The 21,863-nt window shown below is 43.2% G+C and overlaps 1 protein-coding gene and 1 long non-coding RNA gene across 11 annotated transcripts in view; one reads left to right on the forward strand and one right to left on the reverse strand.

The window, feature by feature from the left end:
- The window catches only part of cpped1 (calcineurin-like phosphoesterase domain containing 1), a 195,034-nt gene that overhangs the window by 69,447 nt on the left and 103,724 nt on the right, over positions 1–21,863 (forward strand). The gene's annotated exons all lie outside the window — the stretch shown is intronic.
- Positions 4,689–10,340, reverse strand: LOC138747546 (uncharacterized). The gene is made up of 3 exons (XR_011347536.1): positions 10,256–10,340; positions 10,011–10,095; positions 4,689–4,892 (listed from the first exon to the last, which is right to left on the reverse strand). It is a non-coding gene; the product is annotated as an uncharacterized lncRNA (long non-coding RNA).

A 21,863-nucleotide genomic window follows, 5' to 3' on the forward strand; every position in this document is an offset into this window, starting at 1 on the left:
GGTTTCAACACCATTAAAAGACCGTAAAACAATTTCTAGCCCAATTTGAATCAAAACAATGTTGTCCTAAGTTTCATAAATACCAAGTGTTGCTCTCACTGAGTGAGAACAAGTCTTGATGGTTGGCTCCATTGAAAATTCAGTTAATATTTTAAACATGATTATGATCCTCCATGACTCTCAAAAGAATTTAATTTAGCTGTTTGTATAGTCTCAGTAAAATCTACACGTTTCTCTTTGCCTGTCATGAAAGTTAGGTTACTTTATACTTGTGGCTGTTGTGCCACTAGCTTCCAGATGTGCCACCGCTCGCCTTTGCTTGCCTCTTCAGTCCAAAGTTAAGTATTCACTACCATAACAGACCAGTAAAGGAACAGGAGGCTGGTTTTCCGCCAAAGTGTGCGCTAAAAGTGAAAACCTGCTTTGAAGAAAGAGCAGAGGCAACATTAGAATGAATGGAGCTTAAAATTAGTACTTCATCGAAAGCCATGGGCCTGAACTTGTTCAGCCTGGGTTCCATTGCCTCAGATCAGCATGCAACAGTAATTTTCCAGCTTTGCAGAGAAAAATTCATTGGCAAACCTTCTGAAGTCAAATTGAACATAATGCATTTTCATTTTCCATTATACCTTTTTTTTTCTGAAAGATCTGCTTGGTACAACTCGAGCATTTTAGGGAAATGCAGATTTAATTTCTACTGTTGAAAAGAAACAATTACGAGAAATAAAGACAACCTTTTCAATGATGTTCCAACTGACCAAATTTGTTTTGCAGTGTTTCTTATATATAATATAAATATATATGTTAATTGTAGGTGAGTAACTTGCCTCCTAACTCACCAAAGCTTGTCCACTGTCGACAAGACTCATCAGGAGATTGAAGGAGTGACACTCAGAATCAGAGACAGAATTTATTGTCATGAACTTGCCACAAAATTCGTTGTTTTGCAGCAGCGTCATAGCGCAAACATTTATATCAACCACATTCCAAAATAGTGCAAGAAAAGGAAAAAGACAAAGTAAGGTAGTGTCTGTGGTTCATTTTTCATTTGGGAATCTGATAGTAGAGGAGAAAAAGCTGTCCTTCTGCCGCTCAGTGCTCATCTTCAGGCTCATGGACCTTTTTTCCTGCAGATCTGAAATGGGAGGTCCCTGTCACTGGTGCGGACCGAATGAAGGTGCTCAGCGAAGCGATCTTCCATTCTGCGCCCAGTCTCTCCGATGTAGAGAAGGCCACAAGGGGAGCACTGGATGCAGTGTCCATCCTGTGATACACAAGTGAAGTGTTGTCCACGTCATTGACAGAAATCTCCCAGTGTCTTTTTTCAGTTCTGCATCACAATTCCATACTCACATGTCTGTCCATGGCCTCGTGTACTATCCCACTGGGACCACCTGTAAATTGGAGGAACAACACCTCATTTTTCCGTATGGGTGCTCTCCAGCCGGATGGCATTAACATTGACTTTTCTGGTTTCTGCTAATCTGCTCTCCTTTCCCCCTCCCTTCCCTTCCCTGTCTGCTCTCCACACACCTCTCTATTCACCCAGCCATCACTCTTCCCTTGCTTGCTGCTATGCCCTCCCTCTCTTCTCCACCTATTACCTCCTGCCTTTGCGACCACACCTCACTCCTTACCATTTTATTCAGATGCCTGCCAAGATTTTTCCATCCCTTGGGCTCAAGCCCAAAATATTGGTTATGCATTTTTATCTTTGCTATATAAAGGACACTGTTTGACCTGCGGAGTTTCTCCAGCATTGTGTTTTTACTTCAACCATGGTGTCTGAAAACATTTGTGTTTTATTCCTTGAGGATAGAGACTGCTTTCTTTAGACACTGGCTCTTATAGGTGTTCTCAATGGTGTGAAGACTGGTACCTATGATGTCGCAGGCCGAGTTAACAGTCCACTGGAGATTTTTTTCTTGTTACACTCACATACAGTATATACCGCTTGGTCGACAATCTTGGTAGATCAAGAATGTATACACATCTATTGAATCTCATCTCAACCTTTACTGCAGGAACAACCTCAGCTTTCTTGTATCTGAAGTCCCTCATCCGTAGAAACTGAACGAGACTTTTATTAGTTATTCTCTGTGAATTAAGTGGAATAAGAATCCCTTTGAAGTTGCAGATAATCAAGTCAGTAGAAGTTGTGTACGAAGCCAGAAATGACACTCCACCTTGAGTCTAGAGCTGGATGAGGTCCTTACCCGGGAAGAGACATATAAGGCAATTGAACAACTGAAAAGTGGCAAAGCAGCAGGTATGGATGGAATCCCCCCCAGAGGTCTGGAAGGCTGGCGGCAAAGCTCTGCATACCAAACTGCATGAGTTTTTCATGCTCTGCTGGGACCAAGGAAAGTGCCTCAGGACCTTAGTGATGCCATCATCATCACCCTGTACAAAAACAAAGGTGAGAAATCAGACTGCTCAAACTACAGGGGAATCACGCTGCTCTCTATTGCAGGCAAAATCTTCGCTAGGATTCTCCTTAATAGACTAATACCTGTCGCTGAAAATGTCCTCCCAGAATCACAGTGCGGCTTTCGCGCAAACAGAGGAACCACTGACATGGTCTTTGCCCTCAGACAGCTCCAAGAAAAGTGCAGAGAACAAAACAAAGGACTCTACATCACCTTTGTTGACCTCACCAAAGTCTTCGACACCGTGAGCAGGAAAGGGCTTTGGCAAATATTAGAGTGCCTCGGATGCCCCCCAAAGTTCCTCAACATGGTTATCCAGCTGCACGAAAACCAACAAGGTCGGGTGAGATACAGCAATGAGCTCTCCGAACCTTTCTCCATTGACAACGGCGTGAAGCAAGGCTGCGTCCTCGCACCAACCCTCTTTGCTATCTTCTTCAGCATGATGCTGAAACAAGTCATGAAAGACCTCAACAATGAAGACGCTGTTTACATCCAGTACCGCACGAATGGCAGTCTCTTCAATCTGAGGCGCCTGCAAGCTCACACCAAGACACAAAAGCAACTTGTCTGTGAACTACTCTTTGCAGACGATGCCGCTTTAGTTGACCATTCAGAGCCAGCTCTCCAGCGCATGACGTCCTGTTTTGCGGAAACTGCCAAAATGTTTGGCTGAAGAAAACTGAGGTCCTCCATCAGCCAGCTCCCCACCATGACTACCAGCCCCCCCACATCTCCATTGGGCACACAGAACTCAAAACGGTCAACCAGTTTACCTACCTCGGCTGCACCATTTGATCTGCTGCAAGGATCGACAAAGAGATAGGCAACAGACTCGCCAAGGCAAATAGCGCCTTTGGAAGACTACACAAAAGAGTCTGGAAAAACAACCACCTGAAGAAACACACAAAGATCAGCGTGTACAGAGCCGTTGTCATACCCACGCTCCTGTTAGGCTCTGAATCATGGGTCCTCTACCGGCATCACCTACGGCTCCTAGAACGCTTCCATCAGCGCTGTCTCCGCTCCATCCTCAACATTCATTGGAATTACTTCATCCCTAACATCGAAGTACTCGAGCTGGCAGAGTCCGCAAGCATTGAATCCATGCTGCTGAAGACCCAACTGCGCTGGGTGGGTCACATCTCCAGAATGGAGGACCATCGCCTTCCCAAGATCGTGTTATATGGCGAGCTCTCCACTGGCCACTGAGACAGAGGTGCACCAAAGAAGAGGTACAAGGACTGCTTAAAAAAATATCTTGGTGCCTGCCACATTGACCACCGCCAGTGGGCTGATATCGCCTCTAACTGTGCATCTTGGCGCCTCACAGTACGACAGGCAGCAACCTCCTTTGAAGAAGACCGCAGAGCCCACCTCACTGACAAAAGACAAAGGAGGAAAAACCCAACACCCAACCCTAACCAACCAATTTTCCCTTGCAATCGCTGCAACCGTGCCTGCCTGTCCCGCATCGGACTTGTCAGTCACCAACAAGCCTGCAGCAGACGTGGACATACCCCTCCATAAATCTTTGTCCGCGAAGCCAAGCCAAAGAAGACACATCTATTGAATCTCATCTCATCCTTTACTGCAGGAACAACCTCAGCTTTCTTTTATCTGAAGTCCCTCATCCGTAGAAACTGAACTAGACTTTCATTAGTTATTCTCTGTGAATTAAGTGGAATAAGAATCCCTTTGAAGTTGCAGATAATCAAGTCAGTAGAAGTTGTGTACGAAGCCAGAAATGACACACCACCTGCATCATCTGGCCACTCCCCAGCATCTGTCTAGAGAATCAGAGGGAAATAATATTTGCACTAGGGTATTTAAATACTAATTTATTAATAAACAACAAGCAGGTTAATAATCTTAGCAAAAGAATGCAATTTAGCAGAGCCCATGTGACAGAATTATGTTATTACTAATCTTTAGTTACAAAATATATATTTCTAAGTCAATAAACTGTGGACTGAACAGGGCACACTTATGGACACACACAATTACACTCAGAGAGAAGCCATTTTCGGAGATGCAAAGTCTGGTAAAAGGGCAATAAAACCAGAAGTGATTGTTCATTGAAATAGTGTTTGCTCAGGAGAAGCACCTGTGTACACAAAGAGGACTTTTGATTCAATGGCCAGTAGACAGATCAGGGGCATTGGCTCGTAAATGCTTTTGTAGGAAAAGAACTTCAAACAAAATCGGCAATGAGGTCATGTCATGTGATTAAAGACTCTTCAAGGAGATATCTTTAATATTACACTAGTTTTCATCGGAGGTCAGAAATGCAGTAACCTCTTTTTAGAGAGATACTTTTCATGTTGTATTCTCTTTACCATGAGAGATACACAAAATCATTGGTAAGGAAGAACCACTTCAGCTGTCTCTTTGGCCTCTTCATAAAACCCTTGCCTGGGTTTGTGAGATCATCGTGCAGAGATCACAAGTTCTGAAACGTCCCTGTACAAGAGGAAAACCATTCATATGAAGAAACTATTCTCTGAAAACAACTCTACAAGAATTTTGTGAGTTTTGAGAAGTCCGATTCCTCACATCTACGCCATAATTACTTTTGAGCAACAATTTAAAGAATCTGAGTTTCAGCACAAAACCGACAACTTGAACTATTGATTCTTTTTACAATCGTGCCTACGCACGCACGCACACATGCGCACACTCTCTCTCCCTCTCTCTCTCACACACCTTACACACACATAGTGAGATTAAGTAAGGAGGGTTATATTATTAATAGCTATCAACAAAATTTTTTTGTTTTGAAGATATCATTGACTTGATGAATTTCTATTGCTGCTGGTCCAGGTCGTAACAGCCCAATTCTATGAAATAACGTATCACCTTAAAAATGACTTTTCAATACACTTTTTTCCCTTCATCTTTCAGAATTATTTGCCTGTTCAAAGCTTTTCAAAGTGTATTTTGGGGTATAAGATTTTGAGATAACTGTCTCCCTCTTAGATGGATCGCTCTTGATTGTAAATAATGTGTTGGTAGCAAGTGCAGACTTTAGTGTATCACTGCCTCTGAAGTCTACTACCAAGTCGTCTCGAACCAAAAATTGTGTACTATCAGCATGTTTAGTTTGGACTTTTGGCTGTAACTGACTGTTAAACTCCTAATATCCAATGGCAGAGTTTTAGAGAAAACAGCTGCCTCGTTAAAGCCTTGGAAAGTTCATATAATTAGCTTTTCTAATCTTGCCATTGCCTCATCACCAGGAATGGTAGGAAGTGACCAAGGATTAGAAAAGACCGCCAATATCTGAAGGTAAAATCGTCTGCATCAAACAATTTGAGCAACTTCACATCCACGACTCGATGAGGAGCATTTGCTGGCAGAGCAGATCGAACAACACTGAGATCTCGAGAAAATGCTGGGTTCAGCAAGCATCAGAATGAAAAGCAACCATCTCCCAAAAGAGATCCTCAATGAAGAGTGAAGCAGGATAAAATGGGAATGGTTGACCATCCATGTGCTTCAGAGATGGCCTTAAGCAGTGGTTCTCAACCTTTTTCTTTCTACTCACTTACCATTATGTCATCGATGCTCTGTGATTAGTAAGGGATTGCTTAAGACGGTATGTGGGTGGAAAGAAAAAGTTTGAAAACCACTGTTTTAATCGTCCCTCATTGACTCATTATGTGCATGTTTTCATAACTCCAAAGGAAATGGGCCAATGACCATTTTTCTCAAGCAAAATATTTCAGTACCAATTGGGTCTAGAGCAGTGATTCTCAACCTTACCTTCCCACCCACATCCCACCTTAAGCAGCCCCTTACTAATCACAGAGCACCGATGGCATAGGGATTACTTAAAGTGGGATTTAAATGAAAAGAAAAAGGTTGAGAACCACTGGTCTAAAGCCAATACCTAAGTTCTCATACTAAGACTCATTGGCAAACCTTGATGAGAATAGCATCAATTTGAGGGATTGCCTCCAGATTGCAAATAGAGGGCACTACAGAGCAGCATCATCAAAGGTTATGGCTTGATCTTACTTTGCCATTAACCCCACCTGCTCTGGACATCAGATGTTAGAAGCTCAAACTGGTACACATGACTGCAGTTGAGGCTCGGAGCAAAGTTGTCATTGCCACGTTAACTCGTCTGGTGGCTATTCTCTCTTCTGGATGAGATTTTGAAAGGAAAAAAGAAAATGATTTCAACTTGTAAAGACAAATGTATCATCGGTGTTTCCAAAAAACGCATCTTTTAAAATTTTTGGGGTAAATTAATTTATCAAACAATGGCTGCGGTACATGCATTAGCTTTAATCACATCACCTTGCGTCAACAAAGGGATGCGTGCTGAAGTTTAATAACCTTTACACAGAAGCAAAGAAATGTCACTGCAGGGTGGTATTTAATTATTGTGTTGCATATTGTATTCTCACCACGGATGACAGGATGAGTGTGTGACAGCAGTGGTGCCTGCTGTGACCTGCAGGCTTCCTTCAGCCCGTGGTGTAATAGGATCTAGCTATAGCAATACTCAAATGAGATTATTCTTGTACAATAAGTTTGATTAATCAGGAAATCTGAATTCTGCTAGTCTGATAATAAAACAATGAGCAAGTAAATGACACCTCAAATGTGAGACATTTTAATATGTATGGTACACAACCCATTGGTGCCAATTAAGCTTGTCAAGGAGGTACAGAATGGTTGCTATTTTGTGACTACTGTATAAAGCAGATTACCCTAGCACCAACACAGATGTTCATTTGAAAATGTGAGTCTGGAAATTAAGCGAGGCAGTTGTCAGTTTTGAGGATGCTGCAAGGGAGTTTGACTGTGCCAGCCGAGTAACCTGTAATTTTGGCTGCCACTTCTCCTTGCATTGCCGTGTAATCTTTGATTTGCAATTATGCACCGATTCTCCTGCAAGCATAATAATTTCTCAAGTCTTTTGATCAGATTTAACCTTCTAGTTTGTTAAAGTTCCTCCAGGTTACGTACAGCAGTTAAATGAACTCAGCTGAATGTTTTCAGCTAAAAATGCTTTTCTTGGACATCGGTCGTATTGCATGAATAGGAAGAGATTCCCCCAATGTAGGAACTATTTGAGCTTAAATTAAGTTGACCAGACATATAGGCATAAACAGCTTGTCTTGTAAGAAAAGAGATGAGTCTCTTCTGACTGATCTAATTGGAGATGTATTTTTCATACCCTGAGATATGTCTCATTTACAAGTGTAAATTGGAACAGAGGACAGTTAATTCAGATATGACTGAAAATAACTGGCCTCAATGTAGGATCAGCCTGTGTGTCAGACCTTCCCGGTAGCAACTTAATATGAACACTAAAGCTTTTTATTTATATAAATAAGTGGCATGACCTCTGTTGTTCAAGTGAACCGGTGTGGACTCGAAGGGCCGACATGGCCTGTTTCCACGCTGTGTTTTAACCCCACCCTCATGCGATATTGTTAGAAAAACCACGAGTACAGGGAAGTTGATGTATCTGCAAGAGCTTTTCAACAGTTCTTCTGCAGAACCCTTTCTTTCCCTGATGTGCCAAACATTGTTTCATCCTAGAGGATTATGTTTAACTATTTAATTCTCATTCGTTTGACATGCTAGAATATACAGATTTAGACTTATTGTCAGATTATATACAGGACATCACATGCAGCTCGAGATTCTTTTTACTGCGGGGGAGGCAGAATTACCACTTATTGGTAGTGTAAAAATAAAACTACAAATAAAAAAAAGTATGAACAAACATGACTGAGGTAAAGAGAGAGAAAAAAAAATCAATACAGTGCAAAAGTAAGTGTCCTGGTTGAGTTTGTCATTGAGGAGTTGATGCAACTTCAATAACTCCAAAAGTCTGAAGTTGGACAAACTGATAGACTTTTATTAGCTATAGAACAAAAGCACATCCATGCTGCATGATTGTCAAGCCCTGAGGAGGGGGCTGCGAAACGTTCTAGAGTCTGTGGGAGGAGCCACAGGCACAATTGGCCAATGGGTGTGCCCAAAGAGATAAAGGTATACATACAGTGGTTTTCCACAGTCACCCCTTGTTTCATTTTTAAGAGTCCTGTGGGGTGAAGTGGTGGTGATGCAGTTACAAGTTGAGTCTTTCAGGTGGTCTGATTTTGTGCTGAGACTGTGGTAATACCGGCTGCGGTTGCGATGCAGTGGTGGCATCCTGGGCAGTCTGGGGTGCCTGTGTGTATTCATCGGTGTTGGGCTGGTGGGTATGAGGCAATGAGCCTAGCGTATCCTCCGTTGGGGGTGAGGTACTGTGCCATGGCCCTGGTGCATTGTGGGTGGGTAGGGGTGAGAGGGATGTGGAGTGATCAGTGAAGGTCTCCAGAGCCCCTGAGGGCGCCAGATCCTTGATGAAGACAGTGTCCTCATGCCCATCAGGCTACACCACGTAGGCATATTGGGGGTTGGCATGGATGAGGTGGACCCTTTCGACCAGAGGTTCAGACCTATGGCTCCTCGCATGCTTCCGGAGTAGGACTGGCCCTGTAAATGTCAACCACACCGGAATTGTGGACCCTGTTGCTGAGACATACATTCATGCAGTGTGGCATTCGTGGCAGTACAGAGGAGGGACCTGATGGAGTGGAGTTCCTCTGGGAGGACCTCTTGCCAGCGGGAGACTGGAAGGCCCTTAGACTGCAGGGCCAGGATGGCGGCCTTCCAGACCGTGACGTCCACCTGCCTATTCCACTGGGCGTTGCAGCTGGTAGTCCTACTCGTGGCCATGCCTCTGGCCAGCAGTGCAGCTCATCGCTCAAAAAAGAGGGTCCTATGAATGTAGCTAGGGAAGATGAATAGAGTGAAGAGGCTGCACAGGGCCTTGTTGACTCTGGTAGCTGTCATGACAGAGCAGGGGCTAGCAAACAGAAAATGGGAGTACTCATCAATAACATTGATCAAGTACACATTGCGGTCTGTGGGGGCAGGGGTCCTTTGAAGTCAACACTTAGGCATTCAAAGGGGTGGATGGCCTTTATCAACTGCGCTGTCTGGCCAGTAGAAATGTGGTTTGCCCTCTACACAGATCCGGCAGTTTTTGGTCATTGACCCAATCTCTTCAATGGAGTACGGCAGGTTACGGGATTTGACCAAGTTTAAGAACCTGGTAACTCCAGGGTGGCAGAGATCATTATGAAGGGCTTTGTGGTAAACTACTGTTGTGCTATGATTGGCTGCTGCTGGCTGGACACGCCTCCCGAGTCCGATCCTACCCATAGCCCTTTGCATGCTCCCCATTTCTCTCTGCCTTGATCGGTCAATGAGGTTGACAGTTCTAATCTACAGTTAATAAAAGCCTATCAGTTTCACAGCTTCAGTCTTTTGAGATTATTGATGCTGCATCAAGCATTGTAAGCAGTCAATCCGCACACTGTCACAGGTCCCGCAGGATAGGGCATCAGGTGGCTCATTATTTTCCAGGCCAGTACAAGATATCATAATTGTAGGTGGACAATTCAATTCTCCCCCTTAATATCTTGTCGATCTTGACTTTACCCAGCTGCTAATTATTGAACATGAACGCAACTGCACGTTGGTCAGTTAGCAGGGTAAATCTCTTACCGGCCAGGTAGTGTCTCCAGTGCCGCAGTGCCTTGTCTATGGCTTGGGCCTCCTTCTCGATGGAGGAGTGCCAAATTTTGGGGCCCTGGAGGATACAGGGAAAGAAAGCAACTGATCTGTCCACCTGTTTAAGGGTAGGAGCCAGAGCAAAGTCTGACACATCTCCAAAAGTTGAAGTCTTTATCATCTGTACCACACATATGTGACTTGGAGACCAAGGAGACCTTTTGATCTATTGGTCTTACCATGAGGGAGTAGCGCTGCACCGCGTTGGGATGAATGAAGCCCTCCATACTCCCATTATCAAACAGGCAACTCGTCACATGGCCATTTACCTGAATATCCATGGCAAGGTGATGCGGGCTGACCTGGTCAAGTGTGATGGAGGCTAGTGTCAGAGTGTTGCTTGTTGCCATGGCAGAGCTATTGTGGGCTGATTCAGAAAACGGCTGTGCTGAAGATGGTGGCCCCCACGACCCACACACAGCGCTACTAAGTTCAGATGGCACCAAAGATGGCAAGCCCCACAACTCGCACATGATGCTGCCAGTTCCTGGCGATGGCGGCCCCCACAGTCTGCACATGGCGCGGCTGGGAAGGGGTTTGGATCTATACACCTTAGCATAGTGTCCCTTCTTCCCACAGCTGGAGCAGACCGTGTCTTTCGGTGGGCAGTGTTTCCTCGGGGGTTTGCCCAGACCATAGATGCAGCACTTGAGGCTCTCCCAGAGTATGGTGGCCATGGTTGGGTCACTGATGGAACCTGGAGATGATGTTAGAAGGCGTTTGAGGAGTACTGCCGCTATGGTCGGATCGTTTGTCGGACGGGCATCCCAAGATGGCGGCACACAGGGCAACCGCGAGGCGGCCGCATTGTTGGTTAAGTAGGCCTCCATATTCTGAAGGGCCAACTCCAGCATACCTGCCAGCTCGACTGCTCTCCACAGGCTGAGCTCCACTTGCTCCAATAGTCTTTGGTGGATGTAGTTCGACCTGATCCTTGCAACATAGGCATCCCTGATCAGGACTTGTATGTACTCCGCAGCTGTCATGGCCTTACATTCACAGACCCTTCTGAGGCTTCGGAGGGCCCGGAGATACTCGACATGTGACTCCCCGGGTCGCTGCTTTCAGGTCACCAGGAGATACCTGACTTCGTTAACCTTTCGCAGGTACTGGCCCTTTTGAATGTCCATGGCCTCCTGGTACGATGTGGTGTCGCTGATCATTGAGTGCACCAGGGTGCCTGTAGTTTGTCAGTCTCTGACCGCACGATGGCTGAACATGCCTGCAGGAATGCCAGAATTTGAAGTTGATAGATGCCTCAGGTGTTTTAGGGTCGATTTCCAGCTTCTCTGACCTCAGGATCTGCTCCATTATAAAAAATTATAGCTAATAAAATTGATGCACCATCAATTACTCCAAAAGACTGAAGTTGTGCAAACTGATAGGCTTTTATTAGCTATAGAACTAAAGCACATCTATGCTGCACGACTGCCCTGCACTGAAGAGTGGGCTGTGGAATAGACACGTTTATTCAGGAGCCTGTGGGAGGGGCCGCAGGTACAGCCGGCCAATGGGAGTGTCCAAACAGATAAATATATATAAACAGTGGTTTACCACAGGAGTCTGATGGTGAAGGGGGTAGCAGTTGTTCCTGAACCTGGTGGTGTAAATCTTTTGGCACCTAGAACTATACCTGATCAGAGAATGTACTGGGTGGTGTGGATCCTGATTGCTGCTCTCTCCAATAGCATTGTTCCCTATAGATGTTCTTGATGGTGGGGTGGGTTTTGCCTGTGATGTCATGGGATGTGTCCACCACCTTTTGGAGAGTTTTACACTCTGGGGTATTGGTGCCCCCATAGCAGGCCGCGATGTCCAAGATGAAGTAGGACTGTTGTTGCACGAAAGAAAAGCAGCTGCATTCACCTCACTTGAAAGATCTGTCTGCAGTGAACTGGAATTCACTATCTTTGTATTGTTCAGATGGCTGGCTCCTCCCCTGGTTCCACCCTTACCTACCCCAATATAAACCCTGGTTTTTCCGCCTTTTTACCTCAGATTCACCTGTGTCTGCCGGCCATTGATTGTAAGCTATTAAAAGTGTGTTTGTCCTTCTCACTTGTCTCTGAGCGCAATCAGTCGCGTTACACTATTCAGCTATCCCTTTTCTGTCTCTCCCTTCACTAACCAATGCTCGCTCCATGCTGTCTTGACTCATTGCAGAACGCATGACATTTCATCCATTTGGTCATTATTTAATCATATTCCTCCTTGGCTCTCTTAGCAATATTTTCCACTTAATGACATTGTCAACTGCCTGCCAGGCTATGGGCCACAGTCTGTCATTTTATCTCACCCATAATTAACCTCCTATCCTCTCTTGTGCTGACTCCAAGACCCACTTACTCTTCTTGTCCAACTAATTTCCAGCGTGTCAGGAGAACCGTTAATCAGATGTATGTACTTTTAAGACTGCTTCATACCATTACAATGGTATTACCAGCATGTCTCATCATTTCTTATCATCAGCTTGGTTTTATTATTGCCAGCAAACTTACTTGCAATTGGAATTCTTTGTTTAACTTTATTAACTCAATCCTCTGAAAATAACACTGGACAATGTAGATTTTGCTTCCTGAATACTTGTGAGTGCATTTTATGTACTTTGCTGATCGTGAAAATCACCGTAAATATCCTACCTCGCACCGTTTTTAAGATATAAACTAGTCTTGTGATATCCTTTCATATTTTAAGTGTACCTCAAGCATATAAAACCGTGAAGTGCAACATGTCATTCAAAATTCATTTTCTGCATTCGCACTTGGACCCCTTCCCTACTGATCTTGAGGCAGTCAGTGACGAACATGGTGAAAGGTTTCGCCAGGACATTGCAACCCTGGAAAGGTGGCATCAGGGCAACTGGAATCCATCAATGCTGGCCGCCTATTGTTGGAGACTGACATGAGAGGCATCAGATGCTGAGAACAAACGAAAATCAGAAGCAAAACATTTTTAGGCCCGTTGAACTAATGCAATGTGTCAGCATCAATATGCGATTGAACAGGCTAAATTTAGTAAAAGTTCATGTAATGTACTGTATCTTTCGGCATACAGGTTGAGTTGAGAAACCCTGAAAAAAAATTCTCAAAAGGTTGCGGGGTTGGGGGGGCGGGGGGGTCGACTTATGCACCGGATACACTTTTCAGACCTTAAGTTCACCAAAAAAAAAGATTGGCGTTGATTCGGCATATAAGTCGATGCTACCCACCGCCGGCGCTGCCGCTCCCCAACACCTCCCCACCGCTGGGTGCTGCCATAACCACTCCTACCCACGAGCACGATGTCGCCACTCCAGCTCCATAGGCCGTCGCTGCTCCTGCCCGGTTGGCTGAGTTTTTTTTTTAAACTTAATTATTTTACAGGTTTGTTACTTGTTGTTGGGATGTTTTTAAAAAAATTGTGTTTTCCTGGGAGGCCCCAGACAGTCCGAAAAATGGGGATCGACTTGTACACCAGATATAACATAAAACCATTAAAATGAGGCTAAGAAAAGGAGGAGGGGGGGTCGACCTATTTGCTAGTGATACGCCGAAATATACAGTATATCTGACTTCCTATATGATATAGCAAATCTGAAATTATCTTTGCGTTCAGCTTGAAGATGTCTATCATAATTCTAAATTTTTTTCAGGAAGCAAATCTTTTGAAAAAAATTGTTGTCCATTGTCATTTGACTCACTTGGTCATTAGCTTTACAGCAGTTGCTCAGTCTCCATGTTGTCAACTCTTCAGCCAATACCAGGCAGTCATCCCTCTATGTAATTACTATCAACATATTTGCTGTATTTTTTCAAACCCTTTGCATTAATGATGCTAAATTCTCTGAAACTTGAATCACATGTGGATAGGATGGTGAAGAAGGCATTTAGTATATGGCTTTCATAAACCAGAGTATAGAACACAGAAGTTGGGATGTTATGTGAAATTGTATCAGGCATTGGTGAGGCCAAATTTGGAATATTGTGTGCAGTTTTGGTTGCAAAATTACAAGAAGGATATAAACAGAATAGAGAGAGTGCAGAGGAGATTTACAAGAATGTTGCCAGGATTTCAGGGTTTGAGTTACAGGGAACGGTTGAGCAGGCTGGGACTTTATTCTCTGGAGCGTAGAAGGTTGAGGGGTGATTTGATATTCAAAATTATAAGGGGGATGGATAGAGTCAATGTGGATAGGCTTTTTCCACTGAGAGTGGGGGAAAATTCAAACAAGAGGGCATGGATTGAGAGTAAAAGGGGAAAAGTTTAAGGGAAATATAAGGGGAAATTTCTTCATGAAGCGGGTGGTGGGGGTATGGGATGAACTTCCGGCAATGGTGATAGAAGCGAGATCAAGGTTAATATTGAAGGATAGGTTGGATAGGTATATGGACGTGAGAGGTGTGGAGGGTTATGGGCCAAATGCGGATCAGTGGGACTAGGTGGGAGATGATGTTCGGCACGGACTTGTAGGGCCAAATGGTTATGTGGTTATAAATATTTAAATTCAAAAAATTTTACATATCTCTTTTGCTGACATCAAAATTATTGCTAGATTGAAGTAATAAGGCAGTAAAAATTCTGCTAAATCTGTCATTAATATTCACAACACCTAGCCTCGGTAAATGCTTATAACCTTCAGATATCAAGTTTACAAAGTTTGCCACTTGTTAAGAAATATCCTGAACTGATTTCAGAATGTTTTTAAATGATAAATGTTATTTAAGGTTACAAAATATAATTTTGTAATCCCGCTCTTTCAAATCACCACTCAAATCGATAGGGACCCTCACAGAAAGAAAATAACATGTTTATCACTAATTTCTCACGTCTTGCATTGATAATTAGTTATGCTTCCTCAAAATTGTATGGAGACACAGACAAACTATTAATTGACTACAATCACCACGTCTGCAGACTTTCCTGTTTTACTCCATTAATTACTCATTCTGCCTTGAGGGCTGCTTTTTACCCCTTGGTTTACATTTTATCCTTAGTACTGTATTATTGTTACATAAAATATAACCTTTATTTCCAGCCCGGGTGTTATTGCCCATCCACCATCACCCTTGAGAAGACGATTTTTATTTTAATTCATGAATTGCGGCAGTCTGTATTTTTAATTTTTAAAAATTTAGACAATCAGCCCGGTAACACGCCATTTCGGCCCACGAGTCCGTGCCACCCAATTTATACCCAATCACCCTACACCTCCCCCGGAACATTTTGAATGGTGGGAGGAAACCGGAGACCCAGGCAGACTCGGGGGAGAACAAACAAACTCCTTACAGTCAGCGAGGGATCGAATCCCAGACCAGATCACTGGCTGGCGCTGTAAAGGCATTGTGCTAACTGCTATGTCAACCGTGCCACCACATGTTGGGTGGGGTTTACCAGGTTTCCAACCCAGTAATCATGATTTATTTAGAAGTCTAGATGGTGAATGAGTCAGAAGGGAACTTTGATTTGGGAGTTTCCTTGTTCATTGAATGACATATGCTACCAAGCTATACCATGAGATTAGGCAGAGAGTTGTATCTGAATAAGGTGAAGACATTTAACTGAAAAATTAATAACCAAGTAATGATGTCTAACATCTTCCATGGATTTGTTGCACATTATAACCTTATTATTTTTAAAAATCTCAACCAAAAAAGTAATTTAAACCTGATGTTAAAAGTGAAATGTTTAAAGGGACTTCTTCACACAAAGAGTGGTGAGAGTGTGGAATGAGTTGAACTGGTGAATGTGGGCTTGGTTTGGCATTTAAGAAAAATTTGGACAGGTAAGTGGAGGGATGGGGTATGGAGGGCTACAGGCCAGTGCAACTTGGGAGAATAATAGTTGGACACGAACTTTTTCTGGGCTGTGGACAATCTGTGGCGTTGAAGATTACTGGCTGTAGATCAGCTGGAAAGCTGAACGGCACTTTGAAGCCAAATTATGGTAGACATAGAATAAATGGCAAGGACATTGCGAGCAGTGATGTACAGTGCAAGTGCACAGCTCCCTGAATGTAATGACGCAGGAGGATAGGCCTGTGAAAAAGGCATTGTATGCTTTTCCACACAGGCTGAGTGCAAGAGTTGGAATGTCAAGATTTTAAGCCCTTGACATTTCTCTGCCTGAGAAGGTGGTGAAATGAGATGCAACTCATTTAAGCCCCTTTCACACTTGCAAGTGATCTCAGGAATCAAATGCCAGTCGGCCTTTAAAGTGGCAAGAATGAAAGCAAAATCAGCTCAACGGTGGTGTCAGATGATGTAATCTCATGCCGGGGATTGACAGCCTCAACCCTAGTACACTCTCCGGCATCTGAAGACGCCGGCGTTGCAAGTGTGAACGGGGTCATTTCATCGTGAGATTGAAATGACCCAAATTTTTGTGTGAATGCAGGAAGAAAAGATTAAAATGAAGGTATAAACTTTGCCGTGGGAAAGTGGGGGAGGGAGAGAGAGAGAGAGAGGGAGAGGAAATAAATAGCAATAAACAGCAATAAATAGCAATAGCGGACAATTTTTAAACAGCGGGGGGAAATCGGTAGCACTATAGCGCACAATTTATGAAGACATTGAGACAAAAGCAATGGCGGACCTGACTTCCCAGATTGCCATACAGCGGAGAAACCCCTCTATGAAATCTCCATGTATGCAACCAGGCATACAGCCCTTTCTCTGCCGCTTGGAATTCTGAGAGAGCAGGTCCACCATCGCTTTTGCCCATGGTATTTATAAATTATACGCAATAATGCTACCAACTTTCCTACGCTATATAAATTGTGCACTATAGCGCTAAAAACTTTCCCATGCTGTATAAATGGAGCACTATCGCGCTACCAACTTTCCCATCTGTTTAAAAATTGTCCCCTATTGCTATTTATTGCTTGCACTTTCCCACGGTCCCTTATAAAGGTTTATATATATTGGAATAACAACAACATGAGCTGGAGGGCTTGTACTGTGCTGTACATAAAGCTTAATATGTTGTAATTAGGCATGATTAATTTTGTTCAAATATAAGATCATAATACATTGATCAGGATTTAGGGCAGGTCCACCATCGCTCATGCATCATGATGTCACCAGTTGAAGGTAGAACAGTCCTAACCCTGGGGATGTCTCCTTGTAAGTGTGAAAGTGTTCAGTGTCCCAGTTAGGAGTGGTCAAGTGTGAAAAACCAAACCCCCATTCCTATCCCTGGACACTGAATAGCCAATTTAGTGGGATGCAAGTGTGAAAGGGGCTATAAGATAGATACTTAAAAGGCAAAGCATGGAAGGAATAGTCCGAATGTAGGAAAATGTGATTAGGGTATTTGGGTTAAAAGGTTGGAGTGGACATGGTGGGTCAAAGTGTCTGTTTCTTGACTGTAGAACTCTATGATGCTTTGACACCCCAGTAAAAGGATTTCAGATTTATTGTCAGAGTACATACATGATATCACATACAAATCTGAGATTCTTTTTCCCGCAGGCCAGGCAGAATCACCACTTATTGGCAGTGCAAAAAAAAACTGTACCCAGCAAACACGTGAACAAATAAAGAAATGTAAACAAACTGCAGTATAGAAAGGAAAAAAAATCAAGGTGCAAAAGTAAGGGTCCTTAATGAGTCCCTGAGTGAGTTTATTGTTGAGGAGTCTGATGGTGGAGCGGTAGCAGAAGGTAGATGAAGACAGTTCATTGAGATTAAAACTGAAAGAAAATAGGATCGTAGAAAAGAGAAGCAGGAGTAGGCCATTCAGCCCTTTGATCCTGTACCACCATTCAATATGGCCATGACTGATTATACAATTTAAGTGGTCTATTCCTGCTTTCTCTCCATACCCTTTGATCCCTTTAGTCACAAGGCCCACATCCAACTTCCTTTTGAATCGCAGTGAACTGGGATTCACTGGGAGAGTCCTGTATTGATGACTGGCCCCACTTCCTGACTCCACCCCCGTTTACCCATATATAACCCTGGTTTCCCGTCTAAACCCAGAACCCCTTTGACAAGTGAACCCTACCCATTGTTGAAATCTAATAAAAGTGTTTGTTCTCTCGCCCACCAGTCGTGTGAGAGCTTTTATCTATGTTACATGAATATATCGAATGAACGACCCCCAGCAGCTTTTTGTGGTTGGAAGCTCCAAAAGTTCAGAACGTTCTGTGTGAAGAAGATTCTTCTCATCTCGGTGCTCAATGGTTTTACCCTTATTCTGTTGCATATGCAGTGTCAAAAGAAATGTTTTATTTATAACCCCTTTTGATGTTTGTCACTTTCAGGGATGAGCCCTGAGATAGTAACAGTTCCTCAGCATAATTATTTCAGTGTAATTAAATCTGATGTTCTTCCATTCACAGTTTATATCATTTATATAAGAGCCTAATGCAATATCTTTGTATTTTTACAGAATTAGCCTTATTATAACTTGAGCACTTGATGGAAAGAAATGAATCTATAAGCCCAAGTGGCCTCATGTGCCAACTGTTTCTGTATAAATAGATGTGTCCTGCCAAAAGCTATTCTCTCCTCTTCGGTTCATTAATGTGTAACACAGGTGAGGTCATGAGAAGACAGAGGCTTGAAAACAGCCTTGATGTGTCCCAGTTATCTTTTTTGAAGAACATATTATGATGGATACATAAAGGGACACCTGTGTGATCTCCGTGGAGAGAAGGGGAAGAGGGCACAAGGCTAAGTGAAAACACTGCATTCATTGGAACTCGTCAATAGCTAAATGCTGCTGTGGAGAATCCCTGCTTGAGCACGTGTGGGGAAGGACAGAAGTCTTGGGGTGTTTTTCCGTCCAAAGTGATACGACTTTCATGAGAAAATAATACCTTGAAAGAAAGCTCTGTGCGTTTGGAAATGGGGAATCTTAAATGTCGGGCAGCATTCTACAGGATGTTGGAATTATGAAATGGCTTAAAATATGGGGATGCATTGAGAGTCCCAAAAATGGGTCTGGAAATTACAATACCCAATTAACGTTTCAGCCATAAACGTGGAAGAACATGGTAGGAGATTTGTACATTCTAGCTAATGATTTCATGCTCATAGTTTTGTTGCTGGAAGAAAATAATGAGTTTCTTAAAGTAAAAGGCCAGATGTAGAGTTGAGGCTGTTCTCGTCCATCCTTGCCCTGATACCTGTCCACAATCGCGACCGGACACTGGCAGCTAAGGTCGAAAATGAAACCAAAAAAGCCATCAAGATGATTGTAATAGACTGTCTTTGGTTTTCGGGGTAGCATTTTGAGAAGGGACATGAATAGATGAAGACAGTTCATTGAGATTAAAGCTGAAAGAAAATAGGATCGTAGAAAAGAGGAGTAGGCCATTCATCCCTTTGAGCCTGTACCACCATTCAATGTGGCCATGACTGATTATACAACTTAAGTGGTCTATTCCTGCTTGCTCTCCATACCTTTAGTCACAAGACCTACATCCAACCTCCTTTTAAATATATCGAATGAATGATCCCCAGCAGCTTTTTGTGGTAGGAAGCTCCAAAAGTTCAGAACAGTCTGTGTGAAGAATATTCTTCTCATCTCAGTGCTCAGTGGTTTTACCCTTATTCTTAGACTGTGACTTCCTCAACATTAGAAACATTTTTCCTGCATCTAACCTGCCCCGTCTTGTTCAGAATTTTGTACGTTTCAATGAGATCCCTTCTCATTCTCCTAACTTTGAATGAATGCAACCTAAGTCTATCTTGTCTTTCTTCACGTCAGTCCTGCCACTCAAGGGATCAGCCTGGCAAACCTTGACTGCACTCTCTCCACAGCAAGAAGGATTTTCAAATGATGAGGAGACCATTTTTCAATAATTGGTGTGGCCTCACCAAGGGCCTATAAAATAGTTGAAGGACTAGCTATTCGGGTTCTCTATCCTACCTCGTTATTCGATATGGTCATGGCTGATGTATGTTGGCCTCAACTCCTCTGTATTGTTATCTCCCCACAACTTTCAATTCCTTGATCTTTCAAATACAATAAAACCTCTGGTATCTGGGACCTATGGGAGTTGGCAGATGCTGGATAAGTGAATTTTTCGGATGCTTGAGATTACGTGTTGAGCGATTGGCCAACTATCCGCTGTGGGGTGGGGGGGGGGCATCAATTTTAAACGTTGGTATTTTTTATTTTTTGCCGGGTTTCTTGAGGCTGCCAGTTGCTTGAATTCCAGATTATGGGGATTTGACTGTATTCATCTGGGCCTCCACAACCCATGGGAGCAGGCAATTCCAGAGATTCGCTCGTCTGAGATGAGATGCCCAATACAGATAAAAAAGACTGCTTTCATTCTTTCAAAGTGAGTTGCTTTGCAATTAAATAAGTCATCAAGGCATTATCGTTCTTGGATATAAACTGTCAAACTGCAGGCATTTACAGCAGACCAAGTATGCAATAATTGAAAACAGTCTCAAAGTAATGAGCAATTCACTTTAAATAAACAACATACTTAATAACAAAGAACTCAGCAGGTCTCGCAGCATCCATAGGAGATAAAGATATATTCTCGACATTTTGGGTCTGAGTCCTTGAGCAAGAGCTCCTCAATGCAGACCAAGTATGAGGTGTTGCATTTTGGAAGGACAAACTAAGAAAGGAATATATACACTGTAAATGGTAGAGCCCTGAGGAGTGTGGAAGAACAGAGGGACCATGGAATACAGATACATAATTTCCTGAAAGTGGTGTCATAGGTGGGTAAGGTTGTAAAGGGAGCTTTTGGCAGATTGACCTTCATAAATCCAAGTATTGAGCATAGGAGTTGGGATGTTATATTAAAGTTGTACAAGACATTGGTGAGGCCAAATTTGGAGTATTGTGTGCAGTTTTGATCACCTTACGACAGGAAAGATATCAAAGAGATAGAAAGAGTGCAGAGATTTACTAGGATGCTGCCCAGACTTCAGGACTAAGTTACAGGGAACAGTTCAACAGGTTAGAATTTTATTCCCTGGAGTTTAGAAGAATGAGGGGAGATTTGATCAAGGTATTTAATATCATGTGGGAATAGACTAAATGTAGATAGGCTTTTTTCCACCGAGAGTAGGTGAGATACAAACCAGGGACATGGGTTAAGAGTGAAAGGGAAACTTCACACAGAGAGTGGTGGGAGTGTGGAATGAACTGCCAGCTGAGGTGGTGAATGCAGGCTCAATTTTAACATTTAAAAAGAATTTGGTTAGGTGCATGGATGGGAGAGGTATGGAGGGCTATGGACTGGGTGCAGGTCAGTGGGGAAAAAAATGGTTTGGCACAGGCTAGAAGGGCCAAAGGGGCCAGTTTCTGTGCTGTAATGTTCTATGGTTCTAATTAAGGAATGAGTTCCCATGAATTGAATATGTTGTATTTATCACAAATAAGAGGATCGCCTACTCTTCAATTTTTAAACTGATAGATGCTTTGAAAATATTTTTCAGCATAAAAGTGATAGATAATAAACAGTCCAAGGATTTTATTAATCTAAGGTGAGGCGTGGAAGACGTGTGACTCACCACGAGGCCAAACTGCCAAAACCTTGTGTTTTGAATTTGGATTTTGATTATTGGTCATGATTGAAGGTTCAAGGTTACTTTTAATAATACCTTAAAAACGTAGCCTACATGATGTACTTTAACTTTCGTCTGCCATCAGGCAAACAAGGAGTCGCCATGGCCCTGGCACCCCTAATAATAGGAGAAAAAGAAACAAAAGAGAGTCCCTTCAAAGACACTGAGTATCCGTGAATTCACTGCCAGCACTCCTGCTCCAGTCGCACACATAGACTCCTGTTGGACTAATCGGCATCCCGAGCCCCAGATCAAACACGAACAGGAA

This window comes from Narcine bancroftii, chromosome 12, assembly GCF_036971445.1.
Source record: "Narcine bancroftii isolate sNarBan1 chromosome 12, sNarBan1.hap1, whole genome shotgun sequence".
Taxonomy (NCBI): domain Eukaryota; kingdom Metazoa; phylum Chordata; class Chondrichthyes; order Torpediniformes; family Narcinidae; genus Narcine; species Narcine bancroftii.